The 12901-nt window shown below is 45.3% G+C and overlaps 1 protein-coding gene across 3 annotated transcripts in view; it reads right to left on the bottom strand.

Moving 5' to 3' along the window:
* Positions 1–12045, bottom strand: part of Lrrc3b (leucine rich repeat containing 3B) — an 89990-nt gene extending 77945 nt beyond the window's left edge. The window contains exon 1 of one of the 3 annotated variants that reach the window (XM_047531910.1): positions 11602–12045. The gene's annotated coding sequence lies outside the window, so the exon portion shown is untranslated. Of the gene's footprint in view, positions 1–10050; positions 10167–11601 lie in introns of those variants that run through there. The other 2 variants (XM_047531911.1, XM_047531913.1) reach the window with 2 other exon arrangements.
* Positions 12046–12901: the final 856 nt, after the last annotated feature.

The following is a 12901-nucleotide window of genomic DNA, read 5'->3' on the forward strand; positions in this document are numbered from 1 at the left end:
TACACACCAGGCTGGTGGTGTATACCAGATACAGAATAAAAGGCACATCTCCATCCAAAGAGAGGTTTCACAAGGCAGCTTGGTGCCCAGGTTAAACTGTAGGAACTTCTTTGCCAGCTAGGGCTGCCACAACAAAGCACCCCAGGCTAGGTGCCTTAAATAATGGAAATGTATTTCTCATAGTTCTGGAGAAGATGCCAGCAGAGCCAGTGTCTGGTATGGGCTCTCCTTGGATGACAGGCAATGCCTTCTTGCCGTGTCCTCATGTGGCTTTTCTTTGGTGTGTGAGATAGAGGAAGGAAGAAAGTTCTCGGATGTCTCTCCTTTAAGAGCACAATCCCATAATGAGGGCCCACCTCCGTGACCCCATTTAAACCTAGTTACCTCCCAAAGGTCCCGTCTCCAAATACCATCACACTGGAGATTAGGTCTTTGATACTTCCTTAATATAAAATGTGCTGTTTCATCTATAATGTTAATTGGATAGACCACCTCCAAGGAGCAGCAACTTGGCTCTTGAGGATTCGGCTCCTGCAGTGGTCAGGGGGACAGGGCCCCAGACACAGCAAGGGAAAGGAGCTATGGTGACATCAGACACCTCAGTCCTGAGCACCCAGCACTTGAAAGAGATTGGAAGAGACTCTGAGGCTCCATCGGCTCCTGAAGCAGTAGGGTCAAATCCCTGCAGCAAAACCAAACTCTGTAGCCAATGCTCCCTCGTAAATCAGGCATCCTGTTTCAAGGCCTGCCGGCATCTTTGAAACTTCTTATGATCAAGTTCAATCAGGCAGTACAACAAAACAAATAAAGACAACACCAATCAGACAACGCCATGGTTCATGGGATTATAATAAGCACAAAGTTTTCACAAAGCTGCGGCTTCGGAGTGCTTTTAAGCAGGCCAGATGAACCAGGCTGGGCATACCCATCCCTCATCAGTGTCAAAGCCAACATCCACCACCCATATCCCCTCAACCAGAAATAATTTGACTGTTCTAGGGTTTGATCATTTCCTCAAAAGCCTGCATGATCAAAACCGGGCTGGAATGGAAAGGGATCAAAAGGAGGGAAATAACACAAATGCAACAGCAGATTTTGACATAACCCTAACATTTAGTGTAGCGGCTTCCTTTACAGAGATCCCTCCCTCCATTTCAAGGAATCAATCAGCGCACACCACAGAAATGTGGAGTGCACCTTTACCTGTCACCTGAACCCATGAAGAATCAATCAACAACACTTAGCTGGATCTCTGACATACAGACTTCCAAAATGGAATGCCAAGTTCCTTGTGATTTCTTAACAGAATGAAGGGGGAATACACCTACATTTCTCTTCCCCCATCTATTGTTAATGAGTGTGGCATGTGAGGACATTCAGGAGTCTCTGGGTAACTTAAACTACATTCGGGGCTGTATGATGTGTACAACTCTCCCACGGCACGACAGGGTCTATGGATAATTCTAACCCTTGTCTGCAAAAGCTCTGATTTCCAGTGTCTGAAAGTCTTCTCACAGCAAGACACAGAGGACAAGAAATATGATAGACACCTGTCAGAAAATTGAGGCTCAGAGAGCTTAAGGGACTTTCACCTGTGTCACACGGTTAATGGAAGAACCATTTTCAAAATCAGAAACTTGAATTGCATAGCTTAGCAGTTTTAAACAAGCTCTGGGGAACCCAGAACTCCAGTCTTCCGTGGGAGGCTGAATATCGCCTGCAGATGTGTTCTGTTTTGTTTTGCTTTTGATTGAATTAGTCCTATCATTAAACATCGGGCGCTTTCACATAAAAATCTGGATTTCTTTTTTTTTTTTTTTATAAAACCAAAGCTCAGTTTTCTGGTGCAGGCAACAGAAAGGCAGAACTAAAAGTTTATAACTCACTTCCTGGAGGATCTTGCCATAACCCAAAGCTGATAAAAAAAAAAAAAAAAAAAGAAAAAAAAATCCCTTCTTTTTTTGGGATTTCAGGCTCAGATACACAAACCCTAACTGGCCATTCATCCCGGTCCCTCTGTGGTGTCTGTGCTCATGTGATGTCCCTTCTCCTGAGGTGCCCCCATCATGTCAGTTTGGTGGGTACCTGCAATCAGATCTCTGGATTCAGTTCAAATGCCCTCGGCTCCATGAAGCCAATTTTGTTTAGCCCTGGAAGTTAATCAGGCTTTGCTCTGGACTTTTGAATATATTCTTATACTTCTTTTATTAAACTCTTTTCATACATGCATTTTTCCATGCTGCACACACTGTATGTGATCAATAGTGTTTTGATCAATACTAATGACAATAACTTAAGTAGTATTTATCATGTGCCAGACACTGCTAAAAGCACCTTATACATGTTAATTTATGTCTCACCAACCACCTATGATTATGCAAATTTCACACAGAGAAAACTGAAGGATATTAAAGGTTAAGGAATATTCCCAGTCACTTTCAGCTATTAAATAGCTGAAAAGGAATTATTAGTCTGGCTACCTCTGGATGGATGGGTGGGTCACTAAACAAGCAGGAGAAAAGAGAAACAGTAGAGAAAGAGACAAGGAGGGAAGAAGGGATGAACTATCAAGAACAGGATGCAAGTGGAGGGAGAGATTGAAAGAGATCTTCCAGGAAGGCAAAGGCAGGCATGTGTGCAAATATATTTTGCAACTGAATTTCACAGGGGAAATCCTGCCTTGCAGTGTCTATGGTGTAAACGGTCCTACCATGGCTGATTTCAAGTCACCAACACAGCTGCAGAGAAGAACTGTGGACCACTCAGTATGGGCCATTCTAACACACCAGAACTTAAAGGCATGTCAAGGAAAAGGACAGACAAAGAGAAGGGGAGCCATCAGGCAATGAAGGCCTTATGAGACCATTCTACAGATGTACTCCTCCTGCATACAACTAGTACTAATTCAAAGAATTTCAGCAGAGAATGATATGATCGTGTGGCTCTCATGAGTTGGACACAAGATAACACAGTCAAAATTTCAGGAATCCTTCCTTCATCTTCCTACATCTTGCCTGCATGACTATTGCTACAAGGAAAGTTCTCAATTGTTTCATCTCTTTCCAAACCTGACCCTTCTGGTCAGCTATTCTTTGCAGCTCTCCACTGTTATCCTAGGGTCCTAGAAGTGCTCCAGGTATCACCGACCCTCAGGATTGTACAGTGTCCCTCTGTCACTGTTGGATGTGTGGCATGGAAGGACTAAGTGCCTAAAGCAAAGGTGTGAGCCTGAACCAGCAACAACAGGGAAACTGCCATGTGCAGCATAATAAAACAGTGCCAGACACACCCTTAATGTTATAGACCACAGAGCTGGAGAGGGGTTTTGGAAGCATTCAGTCCCTAGTCAATGTCTCACTGGGAAAGTAGCACAAAGGACAGTTGATTTAACCAGCCAGATGCCACGGAGCTGGTTAGAGCCAAAGCTGAAACTAGCACTGCATTACCTAGTTCCCCAAGAGGCAGCATACACAGGATAATTTCTGAGATGTTACCTTCTCCTTTTGGGTCAATCTATTTCTTAGGAGTTTTTTTCTTTTACTATGCAGGTTTCATTGCACCATCACTACAGACAAAATCATGTTAATCTCCAGGAGCAGGGACCTTCTGTCATCTTCCTCCAACACTGGACAACATGAGCCATCTGTTAAGGAAACGCTCCACGATCACAGTCCTTCTCCATCACTCAGATTAAGAATTCTTTAGATCCTGGCCTTTTCCCAAGGGTCTCCATCCACCTGCTTGCAGAGGCCATTTCCGATAGTTAGGAAGTGGGCAGAGAAAGGAAGTGAACCTTCAGAAACCATAGTGGCAGCTCAGCTGAAAGAAAAATATGCCTGAAGGGAATTTAAAACTTTTGGCTTAAGTGCAATGTAGGCTGATAATTCTCCCTCCCTTCAGGTGATACTGGCCATGGCTACAGGGAACCTAGCCAAAAGGGTCATTGGGAACCAAATGCAAGCCAATGTTCATGGAGGCAGGCTATTGCTCCTCTTAGAAGTCTATTTTCGGTTCTAAGACATTCCTAGCACTAAGCCTGACAAGGGACTGTCTTCCCACTTTTCTATTTCTCAATGCCCTCTAACCCTACAAATAGGGCAGCTACATTCCTTGGGTCAAAGAAGTGAAATCTGGTTTAGGAAGAAAGCTCTCTGAGAGTTAAATCAGCTAACAGGGCCCTATATTAAAACTTGCCCAAACCCACCCCAATTTATACCTACCATCTTGAAGAAATAACTAAGATCCCTTTCGGTTTTCCAACGTGTCCCCATGGTAAATGGTAAATTACAATCACCCTAATCTAGAGAGTGCTTCTGGTCATTCATGTCTGTGACATCTCCCAGTAGAATCCAACTGATCCATCCATGAACTTGAATGAAAACAAGTTACAACTTTGTTCACTAACATTCAAGAGGAAGCAGCCATGAGCCTCCAAAGAAGTAGCAGAACCCGTGATTTTGTCACCAATATAAATCAGGGATTTTCATATCACAATATAGTTGCTACAAGTATCTCAAAGAAGTATTGATGTTCAAATCTGCTTTGAAAAGATGGGACCATTAGCACCCCATTAGAGCTTGTTAAACGTGCATTATGTGAGGGGCATGTCCGTTAGTGACAAAGTTTTCTTTCATAACTAGACAAATACATATCTTACTAAATTTAGTTTGTTATATTTTAAGCATTTAAACACATCTTTCTGGGGTTCCTAGGCTTCATCAAAGGGCACCATGACATAGATGAGAGTAAAAGTCATTGGCCTGATGATTGAGAAGCTATATTAATGTGAGAAGGACCATGTGCTCTGGTTGAGCAATTAGCCTGTTCTGAGTTGATCTAGACAATTAGGAGTATTTACACCCTTCTTTTTATATGCACACCTCTTCTTTTCAGGCCTTATTACTCCCATCTCTCTCTTTCTTTGTCTTCTCTTATTTTTATGTTTTTACCTTTTTATCCTTGGGATAAGATATACTATATATCTGTATCTCTTGGTTTTCCTGTGTTAATTATTGGATGCTCTTCCTTTGAGTGTTTTCTACCCTGTGGCCAAGCCTCTGACTCCCCTTTCTCTCTTCCCACCCCCTCCTTCTCTATTCCTTTTCTGCTGTCTCTCTTGGCTCTCTTCACCTAGTGGGCCATCCTTCACCAGTTCTGTGGCAGAGGCTTTGGGCGCTCATAACTTTCCATTCAGTCTTAATATCTACCTTATTTATAGGAGATATTTCTGAGACACAATTGGAAACACAGGCTGGTTACCCCATATCCGAAAGATAAAAGCTTTGTAAGCCCAAGCATAAATATAATTCATGGAAAGGGCGGAAGATAATCCCTGATGACCAGATGTCTAGGGAAGATTAGCAGTCTGGACCAGGACTTTCCTCAGTGCACTAACTCCCAGTGTAGCATACAGAAAGCACACTGCTTAGTCACTGCTAACAGAGGAGCCATTGTAAGCAAGCCTGGACCATGACTGTTCCTCCAAATTAGAGTGAGGTTAGAGGACTAGGGGCAGAGCCAATGAGAGACACTGTGACTTCCCTGCTTTAGCTTTGGACAAATATGTAGGTGTGCTGTGCCTTCAGCTCTGCTTAGCCAGGGGGCACATTTATTCTGAAAAAGCAATCTCTCCCAATAAGGCACTGAATACTGAAATACTTAAGGTCTATCAATGACCTAAAAAATATGAGGAAGGAAGGAAAGGAGAATAGGGAAGGAAGGAAGAAGGAAGGAAGGAATGGGAAAAAGGAAGAGGGAAAGGAAAGCTTAAAAAAAAAAAGCAAATGAACCTATATTTGGAAGCATGTTACTTTGTTAAATATTATTCCATGGTTGAGATGGCTTGACATACCTTTTATGATATTTGTCTCCATTCCACTTTTAATAAAAGCCACCAAACATTTTTGAAAAAAACGTCTTAAACTGTAGTGACATTTGCACTGGACAAGTATTAACATAAAATGTAGATCAGAGAGCTTAGGATCAAATGAAATCATAAATTTCATAACCTTTCCTAATCTATTCATTTATCCTCTTAAAGAACAAAATCTGCTTTATTGGGGGTGGTTCTTTTTTCAGTATTTATTCATTTATTTTTAAAGAATTATATGGTTTTTACTATTAACTTACCACTTTGGAGGAAGACTATCTGCTCATGAGAAGATTCCAAATTTTATTATCATATGGAAAGGCCATTTCATATGCTGCTGAGATTTACTGATTCACTAATATTTTTTAAAATATATATTTACTAGTATCCCAGATAGAAGAACTTCTAACTTGGTTTCAAGCCATTTGTCAATGTTCACCAAAGATACAATCTACAGAGGAAATAAATACTACACTAAATTTCTTAGTCTTATGGATTATTCAAATCTAAATGTGAATTAAGATACATATTTATTTAACATAAAATCCATGAGGGTAAAGCTTCTCAGGCTTTACTTTGGCCTTTTAAAAAATTATTTCCAATCTTTTCTTCAAACTCCAAAGAATCTTATAACTTGTTTTCTCTTGTTATTAAAAATAGTCTAGGTCAGATGCTCTGGATCTTGATTATATTTTCTTTTAAATATCAAACTCAAAATGAAAATTCATACACTATGTATTACATAAACCTATTTATTCAATATGTTCAGGATGAATTTTTTTTTTCATTTTTTATATCCTTTATCTCAGAGGATGCTGCTTAATAGTAATTGATGTTCTAAATGTCAACAAACTTATTTACATGATTGAAAATAAACACATAATCCAAGAATTGTGCCAACAGAAGTGTTATGTAGGTCATTTGACACCATAACACACATGAGAGGAAGAGGAGTTGTGGACCACAAGAATCAGATGAGGTCAGACAAGGCTACTGCTAGCTCCCCCACCTCCCATGGAAGATTTAGCAATTGGAAACCAGCACTTGCCCATATTCAAATGAATTCTTCTTTCTTTGGGACTTCAAACAGAGACCATTCTTAGGTTTTTGTCACCATAGATTTAAAGATTTCATTAAAAAAAAAAAAAAAAAACTGTTATAATCCAATCAAACCAGTGTCCCCACCTTCAGGTTCACCTTTGGGGTAATCTGATTTTTAGTGGTTCTCTCTGAAGACCACAGGAGGTGTGAAATGTTTTCCTACTTACCTAAGAACAAGATTCATTTCTCATGACTGGAAAGTGAGGGCTTCCCTTGAGAAATTGGGGGCTCTGGAATTCCATCAGTCAACCTGGCACAGATGGCAGGTTGAGGCAGAGGTAGGAAGGAAGGGGAGGAAGAGAAACCCCTGGCACATGCTCACTCATCACGGGCATTTCCATCATACCAGGGCTCCTCATGAGCCAAACCTCGCCTCCTCTGAGGATACTGTTACCTCATTCTCACCTCTTACTCCACACCAGTCGCTGCCAAGGGCTGCTGTCCTGGTGCGTCACAGCATCAGGGTTGGAAATCCTATTACAGGTGACACAAAAGCCACCAGGTTTCCACAGTCTGTCTATAATCCTTGCTGCCCAGATGCAATTCTGAAAAACAGACTTTTCCCCCTCCCTGTCCTGTTCCCTCCAACTGACTTTTTCTTGGTTTGTCTCCAAGGGAAGGGCAGCGGACAGGACTGTGGCTTCAGAGAAAAGACATAGGGTGTTCCTAGAAACCAGAATTCCATCTCACAAGAAGGCTTAGAGGTCTACAGAATTCCTAAATAGCTGGAAAAAGTTCCCTCTGCGCAAGGGCTCCATAAGGGAGGAAGTGACAAAGAAATATCTCTCTTCTGAGTCTTGGGTATATCTGTTAGGAATATATTGTTTTACTTCAGAATTATATCAGCATAAAAGTTTAACGCAAGTGTCAGGAATCCAGGAGAAGTCACACCAATTCATTTCATTGCATCAAAAGGATTTGTCCCTCTGATATACTATATTCTCTCTTATTTTCATAAATACCTGGTAATGAGGCAGGACAGAGCTGCTCAGTCCTGAGAGAAGGACTTTGCCAAAATGGTTGGGAATCCATTTAGCGTTATTTAAAATCATTAAAGGGTTGCATAGTTAGTTGCTTTTTGTTGATTTGAAGGCTCATCAATATTTTGATGCAATTGTTTGCAAAAGAGGCACATTTGTGGTGGCTTCTCCATTACATGGTACTGACTTTTTCCCATTACACTGACTAAAAAACATTTGTGAAAAATGAGCAAAACAGTCTTTAAAAACATAGACAAGACTTCTTTCCTAATTAATTTTTAAAAGCTGCAAAACAGGAGGAGTGAGCATAATCTATTTACACATAAACATAGTTTGTCTAAGAGTCAAAAGACAGTGTCTAGCATTAGTAATGCTACTGATGCACTGAGTGGCCTGCAGCTCAGCACAGAAGCTCCTCCTTGAGCCTGGATTGGGAGGGATGATGTCTGAGATCCCCTTTAGCTCTAACATTCTGTGATTCAATCTCCAGAAAGGCACTCATTTGCAGAATACAGTTGCTACCTAAAACTGCCTCTGGTTTTTGACCACAAAACAAATCTCTGTTCACATTTAAATCCTTTTCTCTATTTCTCCTTTCATTTAAAAAGGAATGTCTGCTTAAGGTTCAAAAGAGAATCTCAACACCAGTAACCAATTACCAAATTCAGTGTTCATCCTATCAACATGTACCCTAAGAGACTCTGAGGCGGGTGATAGGCAAGGTCTATCTGTAACTCTAACCACAGGGGCTCACAGGTAAGGAATGGCACTTGTAGTATATTCTGAGGTTTGGAAAAAAAGGGAAGGAGCATTATGCTTTCTTGTGGTCAGAGTCTTGAGTACCAAATAGGACTGGGAGCATGGGACACAACCAGGGTTCTCTTCCCACCAGAGGAACCAGACCCACCATTTGCTGACTAGATGACAGTGAATAAATAATATAATTTCTCTATGGCCAGGTTTTCCTGCCTATACAATGGTGAAAAAATAACTTTAACTTTCATAGTTGCTGTACCAGTTAAAACTAACGCAAGAACATAACATATCTAGGATAGTGCTTGGCACATAGTACAAACTCAATAAATTCAAAGTAGTGCTGATTCTTATTATTATTAGTCTCCCCAGAATAGCTTGACACCCTGGAAAAAAAAAAGCACCTCAAAGCTCAGTGTGGATTTGGAGCCTTCCCTTGAGTAACCAAAAGATACATTCTAATATGTTTTTCTGCAAAGGAAAGGAGCAAGAACACAAATCCAGGTTATAAGCGACCAGAAAGAAACAGGCCTTAGGGTGGCAGAAACAAAGTTATGTGGAATGAGCGGTTTAAGTCTGGGATCCTACCTCAGGTATCCAGGTAAATCAGAAGAAGCCAGCGTTATCACCAGCCAGGCTTGACCTGTGAGGGTGTGGTCTTTGTGCCCAGGAACTACACCAGAAGCCTGCATGGAGGGAATCCCTGTTCCCGCTCCTTGCGGCTCTGGTGGAGCTTGCCACAGAAAGGCAGGGAGCTAGTTGCTCCAGGTGTGCCCTGGAACGCCAATGACCCACACCGACACCGGGATTCCTCCCTGGAGCCCTGATGAGTCGAAGTCTCCTCTGGAAGGATCTAACCGAAGGGCCCAGAAAAGGGATGACCAAATTCTGCTTTCTCTTAGCTGCTAAAAGGGAAAAAAAAGCCACGTCTATAGGGCAAGGTAGAAAAGGCTGTGCTCCTAAAGGACTGCACGTGAGAGGTCTGGATAGGGAGGACCTGAAAGTTGCACGCGGTTGCAGACCTACACAGCCTCCAAATGCTTCCCTTATAGAATCAGTAGAAACCAGGGACCCAGCTGTCAGTCAAAAGCACCGCTTGGAGAGGGGCGTGCACCTCTTTAGGGAGAGAAGGGTTAAGTGAGGTGCTTCCCAGTCTTTGCATCCCAGTGTGTTCCCCACCCGGAAAAGAGGGACTTGGGGGGCTAACAAGAAAATGCTGCCCCTTTGCAACAAACTAGATCCCCTCCCGTAAATAGTCTTGCACACCAGATTGTTGAAGTGCAAAGAAGGAAAGAGTCTTGCCTTTCTGCATCCGCCAAAGCATCTAGAACAACCAGAGGGATCTACCTGGGGGCTGCAATTTGCGTAGACCCACCTCTGCCCGGCCCGGAGTCTGGCAATTGGGTCTCCCCTCATCCGATGAGCACACCCCTCGCTCTGCGTTTCCCCACACGCCCTCCAGCTCTGCGCTCCGGATCTTCCCAGGCGCAGCACAGGGCTCCCCGACTCCCTTGCTCCGCCCAGGTGCGATTTGTGAAGCAGCGGGGGGGAGAAGGTGGCTCCCACTGCAGCCTCCGCCCCTGCGCTGTCCTCCAACCGGTTCAGACCCCTGCCTACTTACTAGGCGTTGGGGACTCCCACCCCCTACCCGGTACACGCAGCTCCAACTAAGGGCCAGGAGTCCCCTTCTCACCCTGGAACTGTGGAGATATTGTGGACGCCCATGTGCTGGCAGGGAAGGTGGGCGTGGGTCTACCAACCCGGCTGCGGAGATGAAGGGGTGTAAAAGCAAGCGGGTGCTGGAGAAGGGAGGGGACTATGGTCCTCTTAGAGCCAGGAAAGGCATCCCTGGTTCATGATCTGACCATTCAGTCACCGCCCAAGATGCCAACGCATTCAGATTACAGCGGGGAGGTTTATTTGTTCCTGGGGAGGGAGATCGCTCCACCCCAGGAACCCAGCAGTCCGCCTCCCCAAATCCCCCCAGGGTCCTGGAATTCCAGGTTCCATTCCACCTCTGCGCATCCCCCCCACTCCCAGGTATCCAACCCCTCCCCCATCTGTATTTACACACCAGGGCCAGCAGCACCCTCCGGACTTAAATCTCTTTTTCCCCTCCTCCAATGACCACTCAGGGATAGCCCCTCGCCTGCATTATCAGAGCCATTTCATCCCCCTCACCCTTGGGTAGATCCTACTCCCCCCACCATCCCCAGCTTCCTCCTGCACCCCCACCAGCAATTTTTTCCTCCCAGAATCACTTACTTCACCCACCCAGATCTGCACTAGCTGTTCCCACGGCGCACAACCGAAAGCCACTCCAAGGATTTTATTACCGAGTTGGGGGTGGCGTGAGAAAGGGAGGACTGACCCCCACTATGGATAGAGATTCCAGTGGTGGTTACAGCCTTCCCCCACGTCCCACCTATTTCTCCTTCTGCTGCTTATCCAGCTTCACTGGGCAAAATGAGCACTGCTGGGTCCCAAACCCTTGCTCTGGAGCGGGAGCTGCAGGGACTGAAAAGTCGACTAGCAAGAGCATACAGAGAGAAATGGGCACATGCTTATGGCAAGGGGAGCTGGGGGAAGGGCGCGTGCGAGAACTAAACGTGCTACTTGCTCTGCGCCCGGTGAGCCCCGCACAGCAGTACGGGGGTCACAAAAGTTTGCAGACTATGTGCAAGGTAGTCGGCTGCACACGAGTAAGGAGGGTCGGCTTTCATGGCCAGGCGGGTTTTCTCCAAGGGTCTGTGTCAAAGAGTCCAGGGGATTTGGACAGACATGGCTCAGGACTGGGGTGATAGTTCTCCTCTACTTGTTCCGGGAGGGACGGCCTAAGCACCCGTGCAGAGAGACAATCCCGCGCTCTGCGAAAAGCAACAGGCGGCTGCACCTTACCTTGCGCCAGTCCGGGCTTGGGATGGCTGCTCCATCCTCGTGGCGCAGGGAGGAGGCGTTTGGTGCGTTTGCCTAGGGGTGTTCGAGCTGCCAGAACTGCAGCGGCAGCCACCTCCAACTGGCTGCAAGCTGGACTGCCCACCCCTGACCCGGCCGGCCGGCCAGGCTCAGCTCTCCAGCGACCGCGGCGGCGGAGTGGATGCGCGGTGACTGGGGCGCGGGACGCAGGCAGTGCGTGGCGCGGCTGGCGTCTTTAGGCGCCGCCACCAAGCGAGGGTGCGGCCCCGGGCGGCCGTTTGGGGCACGACTTGGCTGTCGCTGCTGCTGCGGCCGCTGCAGACCCTGCGCCGGGCTCGGAGCCTTGCAGGAGGAGGAGACAAAGACGCGAGGGAAGTAAAAAGCCACTCGCCCAAATGCAGTCGGCTCAGTCACTAGAAGGGGAATCGCCTCCAGACCCAGGTTGGGGATGAGGGAGGAGGGGCGAGGCTGCTAGGGACTAGAAAAGCAGCAGGGAATGAACGTGACAGAGTTATGCTATTACCTCGCTGGCAGCGCTCTCTCTGCTAGTTGAGGGGTCCCGAAAGGAGAGAGAGGGTGGGGCTTGAGTGTTTGCTGCGGGAGTTGAACGGAGGTAGGAATATTAGCTCCCTCCGATGCACTCGCCTCTGTCCTCACCTTGCATAGCTCCATTTGCAGGATGCTATGGCCCCATTCTTTTCCCCGTTTTTCTAACTCCTGAGACCAAAGCTGAATTAAGCTGGTAGAAGCAAAAGGAGGCGATGGGTCGATTGTCCTCAACAGGAAAAAGCTAAAACATTAGTTCCACAAATTATTTCCTACTGAGTGCAAAGTATTGTGTATGGTAAGCTATGGGGGCGGGAGAGTAAGGTAGTACTGCCCCCCCCAACCCAGACCACCACGGACCACCGCTGCCCAGGAGGCCCCATTGTCAGATCCCAGAATGAATTTTCCCTGCAGTTAATGAAGTCCAAAGTTTAGGAGTAAGGTGGCCCTTAATCCCCACCCCCAACCAATACAGCTTCCCAAAGCAGGAGGTGTTAGGTTTCAATTTTCCCTTCCTCTTCCAGGGATAGCTCTGAATGTGCAGCAAAGATGGAATGTACAGGTTCCTTAAAAATTGTGTGTGTGTGTGTGTTAAGAATAAGGGAAATTACTGGTTTTAGTGATGTTCTTATTTTATGATTTTAATTATATATCAGATCTGTGCCAGACCCAATGTAGGACAGAGAATTCTGCCTCCCCAGACTCAACAAATACCACCTTCTTTCTAAAGCCTTTT

This window comes from Sciurus carolinensis, chromosome 17 (assembly GCF_902686445.1).
Source record: "Sciurus carolinensis chromosome 17, mSciCar1.2, whole genome shotgun sequence".
Taxonomy (NCBI): domain Eukaryota; kingdom Metazoa; phylum Chordata; class Mammalia; order Rodentia; family Sciuridae; genus Sciurus; species Sciurus carolinensis.